This window comes from Stegodyphus dumicola, chromosome 10, assembly GCF_044657685.1.
Source record: "Stegodyphus dumicola isolate Sdum_Otavi_A_Nest chromosome 10, ASM4465768v1".
NCBI lineage: Eukaryota > Metazoa > Arthropoda > Arachnida > Araneae > Eresidae > Stegodyphus > Stegodyphus dumicola.
This window is the reverse complement of record NC_140777.1, coordinates 185,913,302-185,930,971: the sequence shown is the minus strand read 5'-3', so window position 1 is coordinate 185,930,971 and position 17,670 is coordinate 185,913,302.

The window sequence follows — 17,670 nt, the reverse complement described above, 5'->3', positions numbered from 1 at the left end:
GGCGCGGGAGCTGGAACTGATGTTGAGCCAATGCCAATGATTTGAAAATTACGGAGTTCCTATGGTTTAAAACCATTTACCTCCTCATCATAATTACTAAAAGCGAGCTTGCGTCACTGCCAATAACTATGGTGACAAATTAAAAAACTGGGCTCAGGGCGCCCACATCCAAATTATTGCGCCAGGAGTACCTACGCATTATCAGTTTCCTGGAGGCATAGGTGCACCATCTATTATTGATTTGGCTCTGTTCAAAAATATACCGTTAGATCATTCGATACAAGTGATACCGGAATTGTCAAGTGACCATTACCCGGTTCACCTTACCCTTAACTGTGTCAAAATTAATCAAAATTTACCGGCGCAAGTCTCCACTAATTGGGACAATTTCCGGCATATTTTGAACTCAAAAAATCTTCCCTCCCTCAAAATTAGCAATAATCATGATGTTGATAACTCTATTGAGCAACTCACCTGCACAATTAAAAGTGCATTTGATGCGGCCTCATTCCCTAAATTTAGACCAAATTATTCCAAACTCCCGGCCTACATTAAAGATAAAATCAAAATTAAAAACCGTCTTCGTAGAGATTGGCAAAGAACCCGAGTCGAAACTACCAGAACACAACTACGAAGACTCCAGAACGAGATTAAATCTGACATCAAAAGGTATTCTGATGATAAATTTAACTCTTATCTTAGGTCCCTAAAGACCACAAATAATAGCCTTTGGGAAGCTAGCGCTCGGCTACGCAAACCAAAAAATGACATTCCCCCCCTAATGGGCACGGTTAATAACCGGATGGCAATCACAGACACAGACAAGGCTGAACGCCTTGCTGACAGTCTACAGGAACAATTTTCACCAAATACTGGGCCTCTGTTCGATACCTGCACTCCGCATGGGCGAGAGGTCCAAATACAGGTTAATAATTTTCTAGAAACAGCCCCTGATTCAGAAGAACCCATCAAAACAACAATGTCTGAGTTAGCATACATAATACGTGACTTAACCCCCAAGAAGGCACCTGGCCTGGATAATATTAACAATCGCATGATTAAAAACCTCCCAGTCAAAATCATATTTTACCTAGCATTTTTGTTTAATACTATGCTTAGGCTAAAATATTATCCTGATAGCTGGAAAAAAGCTTGCGTAATTCCTATTCTAAAACCTGCTTCGGACCCAAAAGTCCCTCAAAATTACAGGCCGATCAGCCTCCTGTCCTCTCTTAGTAAACTTTACGAAACAATATTGCTTAGACACCTGAAAGATTTCTGCCGAAACCGAAATATAATTATCCCACAACAATTCGGTTTTCGAGCTAAACACTCCACTCAGGCCCAGCTACTGAGAGTAGTGGAAATCATTCATACGGGTGCTCGCAATAGAATGCCAACAGCTATTGTTTACTTAGATGTAGCAAAGGCATTCGACAGGTGTTGGCACATCGGCATAATATACAAGCTCATGCGACTTGGACTTTCGGCTGACTTTGTGCGACTAATGCACTCCTACCTAAATAATCGGCATTTCTGTGTTAAGGTTAAAAATTCTCTCTCTTCCCCCCGCCCTATCCTTGCTGGGGTCCCTCAGGGAGGAATAATTAGTGCGTATCTTTTTAACCTGTATGTAAACGACATTCCACAATCACCCACTGTCGATCTTGCACTTTATGCAGACGACACTGCCATTATTTCACAACACTCAACTCTTCACCACACTTTGCATCATCTCCAGCAATATCTGTCAGATTTAGAGTCCTGGCTCGTTGACTGGAAGATCAAAATTAATGTTGCAAAAAGTGCTGCCACCGTTTTCTTTTCCAGAAAAAGGAATGTTCACAGCCAACTCCAACCACTCAAGCTCTACACTGAAAACGTACCTTGGGTGGACTACTACAAATATCTCGGAGTTTACCTGGATGCGAAGCTAATCTGGGGCGTCCATATCTCATACGCAATAAGCAAAGCTAAAACCACCAGGAACCAACTAATGCAACTTATATCCCGATCCAGCCATCTGTCTCTCCGCAACAAGCTCCTACTCTATACAAGCACCATCATGCCAATACTGACGTACGCCGCACCCATCTGGGCCACTGCAGCTAACTCACATCTCAAGAAGATCCAAGTCTTTCAAAACGTCACGCTTCGCATCCTCACTAATGCTCACTGGTATGTACGCAATGAAGTACTCCATTCTGACCTCAAAATTCTTCCCCTGGATGCTTATTTCAAGCACATTTCGACAAAATTTTTCAATAGAATTGAACAGATCAGCAACCCGGTCCTGCACAACATTCCTGCCTATAACCCAGCTGAACCTAGTTCTGCTAAAAGACCTAGGGCTGTCATGGACAGATCTTATAACATCTTCCCTAGGCGGCCTAAAAGGGTTTGTTTGCTTGATCGGGGAACCTCATCTGACTAAACTCTCAGTACTTCACGGGCCTAACCCAGCTACATTTAACCTATACCCCCAGACCTAATCTGGCATAGCTTTTCGCGAATCCATCACCGTGCTGCTATATTTTTTATTTAATACCCACTCTTGCCAAGACCTCTACTGCCAGAAGAATGTAAAATGTAATTACTTATAATTCCAAATACCTAAACCATCTAATACATATCACTCTTTAATTATTTTTATCTCTATAAAGCTAAAACCTCAATAAGAATTAGTATAATTTCAAACTAAAAATTTATTAAATTATTAATCTTTTTTCCTCTAGCTAAAGCTTCATCTCTGCAATACAAGCTGCATTTCTTCAATTCACCCCCTGGTTCTTCGCGACTCAAAGCTTACTCCTTCCAGATTATTTTTTATTCTCTCCCGTAGCAAGCGCCTTTCGACTCTCTCGCCTTCTTCGGTCAATGACCTCGTCCCCCCACCCCGACCACCCCAAGGCTCTTAGCTAAAAGCTTGAATACATCTACCTTACCTTTCCCGGGGCCCGGCTTTTCCGCGCCTCTCTCCTTCAGCTGTTTCGTATCCATGGCAACCATTCACGCCCAGCGTGCTGGCTGTCCTCCTTTTGTATCTGAGAGCAAGCGGTTGACTCGAGAGGGGGGCTAAACGCCCTCCATTGTGATCAACGCCTGCGCTCTCCTCCTGTGTCCAAACAAGAGGACCCTTATCGATTCTTGTCTTTTTGCATTACTGCTTCTTTCACAAACTTTAGCTAATGCTTTCTCTTAATCATTCCAATTTCCTGAACGAAGATGTGGAGGTAATTTCATTTAATTGCAAAGGTACTCCGTAATTCAAACGCCTTGGCCTTGGTCCTAAAAGCGAGCAGAAATGAGAAAGATTTTGCATAAGTGAATTACTTGATGCACACTAGAGGGAGCCACTGGCTCAAGAAAGTTTAGGGATAGAGATGAGATAATAAAAACTTAAGAATCATAATATTTTTTATAAGTTTTTAGGTTTTATAATTTTTTTGTATTTTATATTTTATACTTTTTTTGGTTTTTATAAATTTTTATACACAATACAACACTAAAGCAGAAAGCGGAGAGGAAAGATTTTAAGATTAATAGGCTCATTGGCATGTGGCTTGTGTAGGATAGTGCAAATAATAAATATGAACGCGTTGAAAATATTCATAGGCAGATTTTAAAAATCTGCGGGAGATGTGATTCTATGCGAACAGATTGATAACTTTGCGTGAAGATCTTGGTTGCAAGTAGAGATGGTCATAAGCAATTATATGGCAGCTCGCTGAAGTGACTTCCTTCCTTCATGGCGCGGGAGCTGGAACTGATGTTGAGCCAATGCCAATGATTTAAAAATTTCGGAGTTCCTATGGTTCAAAACCATCTACCTCCACATCAGAATTAATAAAAGCGAGCAGAAATAAGAAAAATTTGGCATAAGTGATTTACTTGATGCACACTAGAGATAGCCACAGGCTCGAGAGTTTAGGGATAGAGATGAGAAATAAAAACTTAGGTTTCATAATTTTTTTATAAGTTTTTTGGTTTTTTAAAATTTTTTTGTATTTTATATTTTATACTTTTTTTTTTGGTTTTTTATAATTTTATATACACAGTATAAACACTAAAGCAAAAAGCGGATAGGAAAGATTTTACGATTAATAGGCTCATTGGCATGTGGCTTGTGTTAGGGAGTGCAAATAATTATAGAGATCGCGATGAAAATATTCTTAGGCAGATTTGAAATCTGCGGGAGATGTGATTCTTAAGTAAACAGATTGATAACTTTGCTTGAAGATCTTGATAGTGGTTGCAGAAGATGTAATAAGCAATTATATGGCAGCTCGCTGAAGAGACGTCCTTCCTTCTTGGCGCCGGAGCTGGAACTGATGTTGAGAGGGCGTGTCTTGCCCTTTTGGATGGAGGGTAGATGCCGAACTCTCGGCCAATCACGACTCTCGGTCTCTTCTGTGAGCTGCGAATAGCAGGATCGTATGAAGGAATCCGCTGAAGTGCTCGGTTATCAATCTGTTCAATTTTGAGGAATAAATTTTGACTAAGCTTTTTAATATGGTAATCTACAGGTTTAATATTTAGGTCCGAATGAATCACATCTGTACGGACGTACCAGGCTGCATTCAGGGCCATACGTAGGGTCTTACTTTGAAAGGATTGAAGTTTTTTCACATGAGTTTTTGCAGCAGTACCCCAGATTGTACATGCATTCATGAAGACAGGTCTTATAATTGATGTATAGAGAAGAATTTTGTTTTTAATTGACAGTTGGCTCTTCCGAGCTAAAAATGGGTAAAGTTGGGCTCTAGCACCTTTCGCTTTATTGAGAACACTTTCAATGTGAAGGCGCCAGGTCAATTTAGAATCAAGTACAACTCCTAGGTACTTGTAAGAGTTTGACCAGGGAACATAGTCGTCAAAGAATTTAATATTAATGGAAGGGTACGGGAGGGGGCTACGTTTGAATATCATAGCAGCACATTTAGCAACATTAATTTTTATTTTCCAAGTGATGAGCCAGTGCTCAAGGCTAGAGAGATAACTCTGAATGTTTTGGACTAAGTTTTCCAGGCGTTTGTGTTGAGCTAGGATGGCCGTATCATCTGCATAAAGTGCAAGAGTGATACTTGATGATTTTGGTATGTCATTTATGAAAATGTTGAACAAAATTGGGCCTAAAAGTGACCCTTGGGGGACGCCGCTTAGTATAGGACGGGGTGTCGAAATGATAGAATTAACTCGTACAGAGAAAGATCTATTAGTGAGGTACGAATTAATTATATGAATTAAATGGGCCGAAACGTCAAGTCGTATGAGCTTGATAACAATTCCTATATGCCAAGTCCTATCAAATGCTTTGGCTATGTCAAGAAATAAAGCGCCAGTAAGCATTTTGTTACGAAACCCTTCGTGAATGAACTCCACTGATGATTGAGTTCGATTGATGACAGTCTCATTGAGTTCATTCAGATCATTGATTTGATTGATGATTCAGACATGAAAAATTGATGATGGCTGCTAACAGCGACGGACGTACGACCTCTGAGCTCCGTAATGTCAAAGCGAATTTTATCCTGAATACGGCGCCGCCAGCGGGCAATCAACCTTCTTCTCCACCACCTTTGATGATTCAAACTGAAATGGAAATATCTGCAACTACTCCACCTGCCTCTCCTTCAGCGCTAGAGCTATCCAAGAGCGCGATCCAGATTTACTCTCTAAAGAATCGGCACACAGACCTCATTTTCGACATCCAGCGATTACAGCGAACGGACACTCAGAATAAGGACCAGATGATCAAACAGTTACAGGATGAGGGTGAGAAAGTTTTATTTTCCCTACATACCCTATGTTCTAAACTCGGCATAAATTTATTCACCCTCCCTGCCACTGAAGAGGAATTCTTCAAAGAATGTAAAAAGACTTCTAAAACCCCTGATTCGGACTCCAACACTCAATGCCAATGATTTTAAAATTACGGAGTTCCTATGGTTCAAAACCATTTACCTCCTCATCAGAGTTACTAAAAGCGAGCAGAAATGAGAAAAAATTTTGCATAAGTGAATTACCTGATGCACACTAGAGGGAGCCACTGGCTCAAGAAAGTTTAGGGATAGAGATGAGATAATAAAAACTTAAGAATCAAAATAATTTATAAAGGTTTTTAGGTTTTATAATTTTTTTGTAATTTTATATTTTATACTTTTTTTTTGGTTTTTATAAATTTTTTAATACACAATACAACACTAAAGCAGAAAGCGGAGAGGAAAGATTTTAAGATTAATAGGCTCATTGGCATGTGGCTTGTGTAGGATAGTGCAAATAATAAATATGAACGCGTTGAAAATATTCATAGGCAGATTTTAAAAAATCTGCGGGAGATGTGACTCTATGCAAACAGATTGATAACTTTGCTTGAAGATCTTGGTTGCAGGTAGAGATGGTAATAAGCAATTATATGGCAGCTCGCTGAAGAGACTTCCTTCCTTCATGGCGCGGGAGCTGGAACTGATGTTGAGAGGGCGTGTCTTGCCCTTTTAGATGGAGGGTAGATGCCGAACTCTCGGCCAATCACGGCTCTTGGTCTCTTCTGTGAGCTGCGAATAGTAGGATCATAGGCTGGCATCTGCTGAAGTGCTCGGTTATCAATCTGTTCAATTTTGAGGAATAAATTTTGACTATGTTTTTTGATAAGGTAATCAACTGGTTTAATATTAAGGTCCGAATGAATCACATCTGTACGGACGTACCAAGCTGCATTTAGGGCCATACGTAAGGTTTTACTTTGAAAAGATTGAAGTTTTTTCACATGAGTTTTTGCAGCAGTACCCCAGATTGTACATGCATACATAAAGACAGGTCTTATTATGGAAGTATAGAGAAGGATTTTGTTTTCAATTGACAGATTGCTCTTTCGAGCTAAAAATGGGTAAAGTTGGGCTCTGGCACCTTTTGCTTTGTTGAGAACATTTTCAATGTGAAGGCGCCAGGTTAATTTTGAATCAAGTACAACTCCTAGGTACTTGTAAGAGTTTGACCAGGGAACATAGTCGTCAAAGAATTTAATATTAATGGAAGGGTACGGGAGGGGGCTACGTTTGAATATCATAGCAGCACATTTAGCAACATTAATTTTTATTTTCCAAGTGATGAGCCAGTGCTCAAGGCTAGAGAGATAACTCTGAATGTTTTGGACTAAGTTTTCCAGGCGTTTGTGTTGAGCTAGGATGGCCGTATCATCTGCATAAAGTGCAAGAGTGATACTTGGTGATTTTGGTATGTCATTTATGAAAATGTTGAACAAAATTGGGCCTAAAAGTGACCCTTGGGGGACGCCGCTTAGTATAGGACGGGGTGTCGAAATGATAGAATTAACTCGTACAGAAAAAGATCTATTAGTGAGGTACGAATTAATTATATGAATTAAATGGGCCGAAACGTCAAGTCGTATGAGCTTGATAATAATTCCTATATGCCAAGTCCTATCAAATGCTTTGGCTATGTCAAGAAATAAAGCGCCAGTAAGCATTTTGTTACGAAACCCTTCGTGAATGAACTCCACTGTCCTCAGCAGCTGGTGCGTGGTGCAGTGTTTTGCTCGAAATCCAAATTGTTCATCAATCAGAACGTTGTGATTTCGGAGAAAATCATTCAGGCGTTTAAGTAACACAAACTCGTATATCTTGGATAACGAGGATAGGAGGCTGATAGGTCTATAATTTTGAGGGTTAGAAAGGCTTTGGCCTGGTTTTGGAATGGGCACAATAAGTGCTTGTTTCCAGCTTTGAGGAAAATAGCAATGCTGTATCATAAAATTTATAAGCATTACTAAGAAAAATAGATAATGGGTGGGTAAATTTTTAATCATACGATTAGAAATAGAGTCCATACCAGGGGCTTTTTTGGGTTTGAGCTTGGTAATGTATTCACTTACCTCGCTCATGGATGTATATTGTATTTCTCTCGCAAAAGGCGAGGAGAGGAAACGTTCAACTTCCTGTGGGAAAGAACTTGCGCTGTTCGCAAAAATTCCTTCATTATGTGGTGTAAATTGAGTTTGAAGAGAATCCGCAATTAATTCGGATTTCTCAGCGTCTGTGTGAGCCACCACTGCGTCCGTAGCTAAGGACGGAATGTTAGATTTGTGTTTGCGTAGGCGGGCTGATGCGCGCCAAAGACTGTTATCATTGGTCGTTAGGGACTGAATGTAATTCGTGTATTGTGATTGGAAGAAATGGTCACATGATGCCTTGATCTCATTTTGGAGAGCACGGAGTTTAATTTTTAAACCAGGATTTCTATTTCTTTGCCAAAGTCTCCGTACTTTATTCTTTTCTTTAATTTTGAGTTTAATTTCTTGAGGTAATTTACGAAAATTGGGTCTGAGGGTGGGTTTTGATACTTCCTTATAAGTATCTGTTAAAATGGTCGTTAAGTGATCAACTGCCGAGTCTATATCATGGCTGGATTTAATTTCAAGGGAGGGCAAACTTTTACTTTTCAGTTTGAAACTAAAATTGTCCCAGTTTGTAGAGACGAGTGCCGGAGAATTTTGATTAAAGATAGTACAATTAAGGTCTATGATTACGGGGTTGTGATCTGAGGATAAACAGTTTTCCACAGTCACGTGATATCCAAAAGGGATGTTTCGAAAGAGTGCCAAATCGATGAATGAAGGGGCACCCCGTGAACCATATCTAGTAGGGGAATCCGGCGCAATAACTTTAATTTGGGCGCACTGAGCCCATTTTAGAAGGCCACGACCAGCAGGGTTTGATCTATGGCAACGCCAATGCTGGTGGTGACAATTTAAATCACCAGCTATGATTAGATTGTTGGAAAAGGTGAGCAATTTGTTAAAATCAACCACAGGTAAATTTCCACCTGGTGGAAGATAGGCAGAGATCATTACAAGGGAGGGCGAATTTTGAATGAAAATTTCGATGATTGTTGCCTCGAGTTTACTCATACTCGGAGTGTCAATTCTTTTGTGTGGTATTGAATTTTTAATATAGACACATGTGCCACCATGATAAACATCACGAGTATTAGAAGCTTGTCTGTCATTTTTATATAATGCATAATTTGCAAGCTTGGGAGCTCTCCCTGGCTGGAGTTTGGTCTCTTGGACAAAAATAATGTCAAAATCTTTCTCTTCCACATAGTCTCGAAACTCATGGAATTTGGATAGAATGCCATTTGCATTCCAGGTGCATAGTTTTAAGTTTTTCAATCCTTTCAAAGTATTGAATTTTACTGACTGGGGATATCAGAGAATTGGAGAGTAATATAACTCTCAAAGATATAGTAAGCCGCGTCAGCACCAGATGGAGCCACTCTGAGCTGCGGTAAGGCGTTTTTGAATGCCAAAAGAAGTCTGCTCTGGTCAATACCAGGTTGGTTTGAGATTTGAATAATTGCCAATAGGATTTCGGTGCAATTTAGCGTCGAATTAGCTCCTAAGGGGACCGATAAATTTGGAAGAATTTGGGGTGCAGCTTGTTGCATACCCGTAAGGGCAGCAGAGTATGATACTCCAGGGCGAGTATTATTTGCACTGGGAGTGTGTGCAGCCGGCAGAACTGGAAATGTATTATGTTGTAGGTTAAATTTGTTAGTGTTGTCAACGGTCCTACTGGGTTTGGTGCTTGGCCTTGGAGGTTGTCTGTTTTTGGAGCCTGGGAACTTCGGGCAGGAACGCCAGTTAGCAGCATCGTTTCCCGAACAATTTGCACATTTGTTCGGTTCTTCAAATGGTTTAGTACATTCTTTGGCTTGATGCGGCCCAGCGCATCTGACGCATCGTCTTGGTAATGTGCAGACTTCAGATGAATGAAAGAATCCCTGACAACGCCAGCATTGGGAGGGACCTTTCTGACCTTTGAAGTGTTCCATGGATACCTCAGTTCCAAGGAGCTCGGTTATGGAATAGATTTCTTCAGCTTTGAGGCTGTTGAAGATTTGTAGATAAAAGAGAGGCATTGGTATTTTTGTCTTCCATTTCTTAAGTTGAGAGATCTTGTGGATTTTGAAGCCAAGCACTTCAACCGCAGTCTGCACAACGTTGAGCGGTGTATTTGAGGGTAATCCCCTAATTACCACTTTAAGTGGTCTATCTGATTTGAGTGTGTGAGATTTGAATTCAATATTATTGTCTGTGAGGAATCTAACAACTGTTCTATAGTCTGTTTCGTTAGTAGTTGTGAGTTTTAGGAAATCAACGTTTTGTTTGGAAAGAACAGTTGGTGCGTGTCGGCGAAGCTGATTGAGGAGAAAGAACCAATCAGCTCGCGGTTTTATGAAAATTGGAGGTGGTGCTTGAATTTTTGGTGTTTGAGTGACAGCCGGCTGCTGCGTCGAGTGTTCAGTGTTATCAGAGTTTATGTTTGTGAAAGAATTGGATGTTGTGATGGTTTCATTACTATTAGTGTTGGGAAGTGTTTTTTTGGCAATTAAATGTTTTGGAGGAACTACAAATCCTTCGTTATCAGTTGGTCTGGTTCGTTTTTTAGAGTCAGTTTTAGGATTTTCTTTTGGAGGATTTTGATTGGCTGAGGATGAGGGTGGATTTGTATTTTGGATTTTAGGGTTAGAATTTTGAGTGTTGGAGTCCGAATCAGGGGTTTTAGAGGTCTTTTTACATTCTTTGAAGAATTCCTCTTCAGTGGCAGGGAGGGTGAATAAATTTATGCCGAGTTTAGAACATAGGGTATGTAGGGAAAATAAAACTTTCTCACCCTCATCCTGTAACTGTTTGATCATCTGGTCCTTATTCGGAGTGTCCGTTCGCTGTAATCGCTGGATGTCGAAAATGAGGTCTGTGTGCCGATTCTTTAGAGAGTAAATCTGGATCGCGCTCTTGGATAGCTCTAGCGCTGAAGGAGAGGCAGGTGGAGTAGTTGTAGATATATCCATTTCAGTTTGAATCATCAAAGGTGGTGGAGAAGAAGGTTGATTGCCAGCTGGCGGCGCCGTATTTAGGATACAATTCGCTTTGACATTACGGAGCTCAGAGCTCGTACGTCCATCGCTGTTAGCAGCCATCATTCAAAAATCATAATCACTCCAACACTCAAAATTCTAACCCTAAAATTCAAAATACAAATCCACCCTCATCCCCAGCCAATCAAAATCCTCCAAAAGAAAATCCTAAAACTGACTCTAAAAAACGAACCAGACCAACTGATAACGAAGGATTTGTAGTTCCTCCAAAACATTTAATATTAGCAGGGTGTCTCTCGTCGAGTGAGGACGTGCGACAATGAGCTCCCCACAAGCCACCTGCAGCGATGCGAAGCCGGAAATCATGGCCGGCAACCCCTCCGAAGCAAGCGCCGAGATGGATAATTCGACGTCCACGGACACCGACGTCCCTGTCTCTGACACCAATCTTGACCATCAAATGAATCCGGATGACCTCCTGATTCAGATCAAACAACTGTACTTACTCAAGCCTCGTTTTACTGACCTAGAACAGAATCTATCCAGAGCGAGGAAATCAACACCACTGGCAAGCTTCGACCTCAAGTGCGTGCAACAAGAATCTAAGGTAACGCTTTTTAATCTTACCACTCTTGCTAAACGCCTGAATCTGCCTCTCTTTGCCATTCCCCCAACTGAGGAAGAATGTATTAAAAAATTACTTAAATCAGCTAAGGAACTTAGTAACGATGAAATCTCACTAAAACCCGATTCCTTGGATAAAAATCAAAATTTGGCTAAAAACCAAAATTCTAAGCAAATACTAAAACCGGCTAAATTACAAGCAGAAAAATTACTATCTAGCACCAAAAAAATCCAGAAACTAACTTTAAACTCCCGCGAAAATTCGGAATTTCCAAAAACTAAAAAGATTAGAAAAATAGATGATGAAGGTTTTCAGCGGCCTCCTCGCCATCTTGTTTCACGAGGAGCGCCGATTTCCCCAGAAAAACAGGTCCTGAACAATAGCCTGCCTCCATTTTGGAGAGAACAGCCAGAGGAGGAATTGCCTCCCACCCAACCTGCGGTTAGGGTGGAAGAAAACAGCGATCTTGTGGAGCAACCCGGAGACGGTACTCCCCCCCCAACTGAAAGCTCTAACAAAGCTAAAAGGAAAATACCTTTCTTCTTTGTTGAACCCAAAGATTTTGAGTTTCTTACATCTCTAGTCCAAGCAACTGTGCCTACGGCTATTTGCAGAATGAAAGGCAAATTTTTACGCATTGAAATGCAGTCTGAAGAGGACTATCGTTCGGTGGCCCAAATTTTAAATAATCAGGGCGCCGAATATAAGTCATTTAATTTGAAACAGGATCGGCCCGTAAAGGCTATGCTTCGCGGCCTACCTAATTCTGCTAAAGCTGAGAAAATTAAGGCTGAATTACAACTTTTAGGATACTCTGTTATCAGCGTGACTCAGCTCCGTAGGCACAGGTCCCGCTATCCTATGCCATTATTCTTAGTCCAGCTAAATCCGTCTCTGAACGTTTATGATATTTTTGAAGAGACCTCAATGTTTGGCATCGAAATCAAATTCGAGAAACACATCGGGAAGAAGGGGCCGAGCCAGTGTTGGCGCTGCCAAGGCTTCTTCCACAGTTCCGCAGTGTGCACACTGCCAATCCGGTGTCTGAGGTGCGCCGGCCCGCATTACGCGTACCAATGCACCAAAGACCCGGAGGAAGCCAACACCTGCGCGAACTGCCTTGGGCGGCACGCCGCAAACTGGTTTCACTGTCCCCGAAACCCAGCCAATAAAAATAAAACCCCCCCCCATTAGATCGGATAGCGGGATTCCAAAATTTGTACCAGCTCCGGCTAAAGCTCCAATTAGCAGCACGGATCCCTCTTTTAGTGATGTCGTTTCCGGACGGAAAAATCCCGGACTACCAACATCTACCAAGGAACCGAAGCAAGCACCTGCGACGAAGCAAGCGCCGAAGAAGAGTCCACTCCTCCAGCCAACTCCACCGGCCCAGGCTCCAGCCCCGACCGTAGATGATGGAAGCTGCACAGATACCCTCCGGAGCGTCTTCCAAATCGCCACGGAATTCGGCATTGAACATAAGATCCTCCTTGAGGCTTTTAGAAATGCTCTCCCTAGGCTCCGAAATGTCTCCACGGGGCCTGAGAGAGCATTTTATATTTATGAGGCATACTGTGGCCTCTTAAACTAAAGGCCTCAAGTTCAGCTGTGCAACTAGTGAAGATTCTCTCCTGATCTCCTACTGGAACGCTAACGGAATCAAGAAGAAGATTCACGAAGTCCGGGATTTTATTAATGAGCATCACATGGACCTCTTCCTCGTTCAGGAGACACATCTGGTTGAGGGACTTAGCGCGAACATCGCGAATTATTTCTGCTACCGAAATGACAGAGAGGTATGCATCAGTGACACTGTTCGTGCTAGTGGCGGTACTAGCATTTATGTAAAACGCTCCCTAAAGCATTCTAGGATACCCACGCCACCACTGGAGGCCTTAGAAGCGACTATAGTACAAATTCATATTCCAAATTGTCCCCCAATAGCAGTAGCGTCCTGCTATATGCCTCCGAGACAGGGACCCGCATTTATCTCTGATCTCAGAAAATTAAGTGGTGTTGCAAATAACCTGATTATCGCAGGAGATTTAAATGCCCGTCATAGAAGTTGGGATTGTGTCACTGCCAACAACTATGGCGATAAACTCAAAATTTGGGCTCAGGACGCCCGTATCCAAATTATTGCGCCAAACACACCTACCCATTACCAGTTTCCTGGGGGGTTAGGTGCTCCTTCCATTATTGATCTGGCCTTATTTAAAAATATTCCAGTAGACTATTTGATCGAAGTGATTCCGGAATTGTCCTCTGACCATTATCCGGTTCACCTCACCCTTAAAACATCCAAAATTAACCAAAATTTACCGGCGCAAGTCTCCACAAATTGGGACAACTTTCGGTATGTCTTGGAAAATGGTATTCTCCCCCCTATAAAAATTCACGATAATCAGGAGGTTGATTTTGCCATTGACAGGCTCAACCAAACCCTAGGAAGCGCATTTACGGCTGCTTCCAAACCCAAGTTCAGGCAAAATTATTATAAATTACCTGATCACATTAAAAATAAAATCAAAATTAAAAACCGCCTTCGCAGAGACTGGCAAAATACACGTTTGGAAAACTTTCGAGTGCAACTGCGAAGGATCCAGAATGAGATCAAGTCTGACATTAAGAAATACACAGACGAAAAATACGCAAACTACCTTAAGTCCTTAAAGACTTCTGATAATAGCCTCTGGGTTGCCAGCGCACGGCTTCGCAAACCAAAACACGACATTCCCCCCCTAATGGGCATGGTCAATGACCGGATGGCATTAACAGACACTGAAAAGGCTGAACGCATAGCAGACAGCCTTCAAACACAATTTTCACCTAACACTGGACTCATGTTCGATTCCTGTGCAGAGCACACGCATGAAGTCCAACACCAAGTTGAAGAATTTCTCTCCTCAGATACAAATTCTGAGGATCCCATCACCACAACAATGACTGAGATTTCTGCTTTGATCAAAAATCTCACCCCTGCAAAAGCACCTGGCCTGGATAGGATTTCTAATCGCATGATTAAAAATCTACCAGTTAAATTCATATTTTACCTAGCAGTTTTGATAAATTCAATGCTAAGGCTAAAATATTATCCCCATAGCTGGAAGAATGCATTAGTCATTCCTATTCTAAAACCTGGAATGGACCCAAAGGTCCCTCAAAATTATAGGCCGATCAGCCTTCTGTCTTCACTTAGTAAAATTTACGAAGCTATACTGCTTAGATACCTGAATGATTTCTGCCGAAACCGAAACATTATTATTCCTCAGCAATTCGGCTTTCGTGCTAAACACTCAACTCAGGCCCAGCTACTGAGGGTAGTTGAAATCATTCATACAGGATCTCGCAGTGGAAAGCCTACAGCTATTGTTTATTTAGACGTAGCAAAGGCTTTCGACAGATGTTGGCATATCGGAATTTTATTCAAGCTCATGCGACTTGAAATTTCGGCTAATTTTGTGCACATAATGCACTCTTACCTCACTAATCGTACCTTTTCTGTCAAAGTAAAATATTCTGTCTCTTCTCCTCGCCCTATCCTGGCTGGGGTGCCTCAGGGAGGAATTCTTAGCGCCACGCTCTTCAACTTGTATGTAAATGACATACCACAAACACCAAGTGTCGATCTAGCACTCTATGCAGACGACACAGCCATCATTTCACAGCACTCAACATTACATGCCACTCTCAATCACCTACAGCTGTATTTAACAGACTTGGAGTCCTGGCTCATTACCTGGAAAATCAAAATTAATGTCGCAAAAAGTGCCGCCACAGTTTTCTTTTCCAGAAAGAGGAATGTCCATAGTCAACTCCCTCCACTCAGATTATTTGAAGAAAATGTACCCTGGGTGGAATCCTATAAATATCTGGGAGTTTATCTAGATGCGAAGCTGCTCTGGAATACCCACATCAATTACGCCATCTCAAAAGCAAGGAATACAAGAACCCAACTGATGTCTCTCCTCAAAAGAACCAGCAACCTCTCCCTCAACAATAAGATCCTTTTATACAAGAGTACCATCCTACCGATCCTGACGTACGCAGCTGTCGTCTGGTCTACTGCTGCCAATAGCCATCTAAAGAAAATACAAGTATTCCAGAGCGTCACGCTTCGTATCCTGACAAATGCTCATTATTTCGTCCGTAATGAAGTGCTTCATAACGATCTCAAAATTCTACCCCTAGATGCCTTTTTCCGGCAAAATTCGGCTAAATTCTTTAATAGATTAACGCAGATCGAAAACCCAGTCTTGCATTCGCTTCCTGCTTATGATCCAGCTGAGCCCAGCTCAGCTAAGCGACCTAGGAGCGTTCTTGATAGAACTTATAACATCTTTCCTAGGAAGCCGAAGCGGAGGTGTCTGCTTGACTAGGAATTCTTTCTAAAAATTTTTAAATTAACAAGCACTTCACGGGCCTAACCCGACGACCCTTAATTAATTCCATACTTCCACATGCCCGCCGGACCTAATTCGGCCTCGTTTCTCGGTTTTATATCCGTGCTGCTATAGGTAACATGCCCCTCCACTTGCCAAGACCTCATCTTTTCAGAAAACACGGCCCAGACAATCTTAAATCAGACTTGCAATAGTTTTAACGTTTCTCTATTATTTTATCACCTAACTTAATTATTCAACTTAAACTGCCTAATTTTTTGAATTTTAAATTAATATTCTAATCTTCTAAATCTAACTCCCTCATATGCTACTCAAAACACTTTTTTAATGAATTTTTGTTCCAGCAATCTGCATATGTACAAGCTTGCTTATCTTCAAACATCAACAGCAATCAGGTATTTTTGGTCAATTCTGTGTCCATTTTTTATTTCTTTCCACTTTTTAATCCACCTCTCCTCTCCAACTTTTAACGTTTTTCTTTAATTCCCTTCCCTTTAACTATCCTAAAACTTCTCCGTCTTTTCTACAGTTAACTTTTTCTCACGGATCTTTCCGCTCCAAAAGTTGCTCCTATTGTACTCTCGCCACGGGCGGTAGGAGAACTTTTTCTACTCTTGAATCCTTTCCCCCCTTCTTTTCGTTCCACCTTCCCCTGCTCTGCTTTAGTCGTAAGACTCTCTCCCCCCCAGCCCATCCCCAAGGCATTAGCGATTACTGCGGTTTTCCGTATTACCTAATACACCTTTCCCGAGCCCTGGAAAATTATGATTCCCGGCTAATTGTCTTTCAATCTTTGCGATTCCATTAATGCAATGCATTCAGGAATCCGCCCTTATCCGTCACCTCTCTCTCTTTCAACCTAGTAAAATAGGTTGAAAGCAGAAAGAATTTATCGTCCATAGAATGGACTCCTTATTCACTTCCTTCCCCGTAAGCCCATAATGGTCTCCTTCATTACCCTTCAGCCAGTGCTTTGTCTTAATCACCTCAGTTTTCCTTAACGAAGTTGTGGAGGTAATTGCATTAAGTTGCAAAGGTACTCCGGAAAATATCGCCTTGGGCCTTGGGCCAAAACATTTAATTGCCAAAAAAACACTTCCCAACACTAATAGTAATGAAACCATCACAACATCCAATTCTTTCACAAACATAAACTCTGATAACACTGAACACTCGACGCAGCAGCGGGCTGTCACTCAAACACCAAAAATTCATGCACCACCTCCAATTTTCATAAAACCGCGAGCTGATTGGTTCTTTCTCCTCAATCAGCTTCGCCGACACGCACCAACTGTTCTTTCCAAACAAAACGTTGATTTTCTAAAACTCACAACTACTAACGAAACAGACTATAGAACAGTTGTTAGATTCCTCACAGACAATAATATTGAATTCAAATCTCACACACTCAAATCAGATAGACCACTTAAAGTGGTAATTAGGGGATTACCCTCAAATACACCGCTCAACGTTGTGCAGACTGCGGTTGAAGTGCTTGGCTTCAAAATCCACAAGATCTCTCAACTTAAGAAATGGAAGACAAAAATGCCAATGCCTCTCTTTTATCTACAAATCTTCAACAGCCTCAAAGCTGAAGAAATCTATTCCATAACCGAGCTCCTTGGAACTGAGGTATCCATGGAACACTTCAAAGGTCAGAAAGGTCCCTCCCAATGCTGGCGTTGTCAGGGATTCTTTCATTCATCTGAAGTCTGCACATTACCAAGACGATGCGTCAGATGC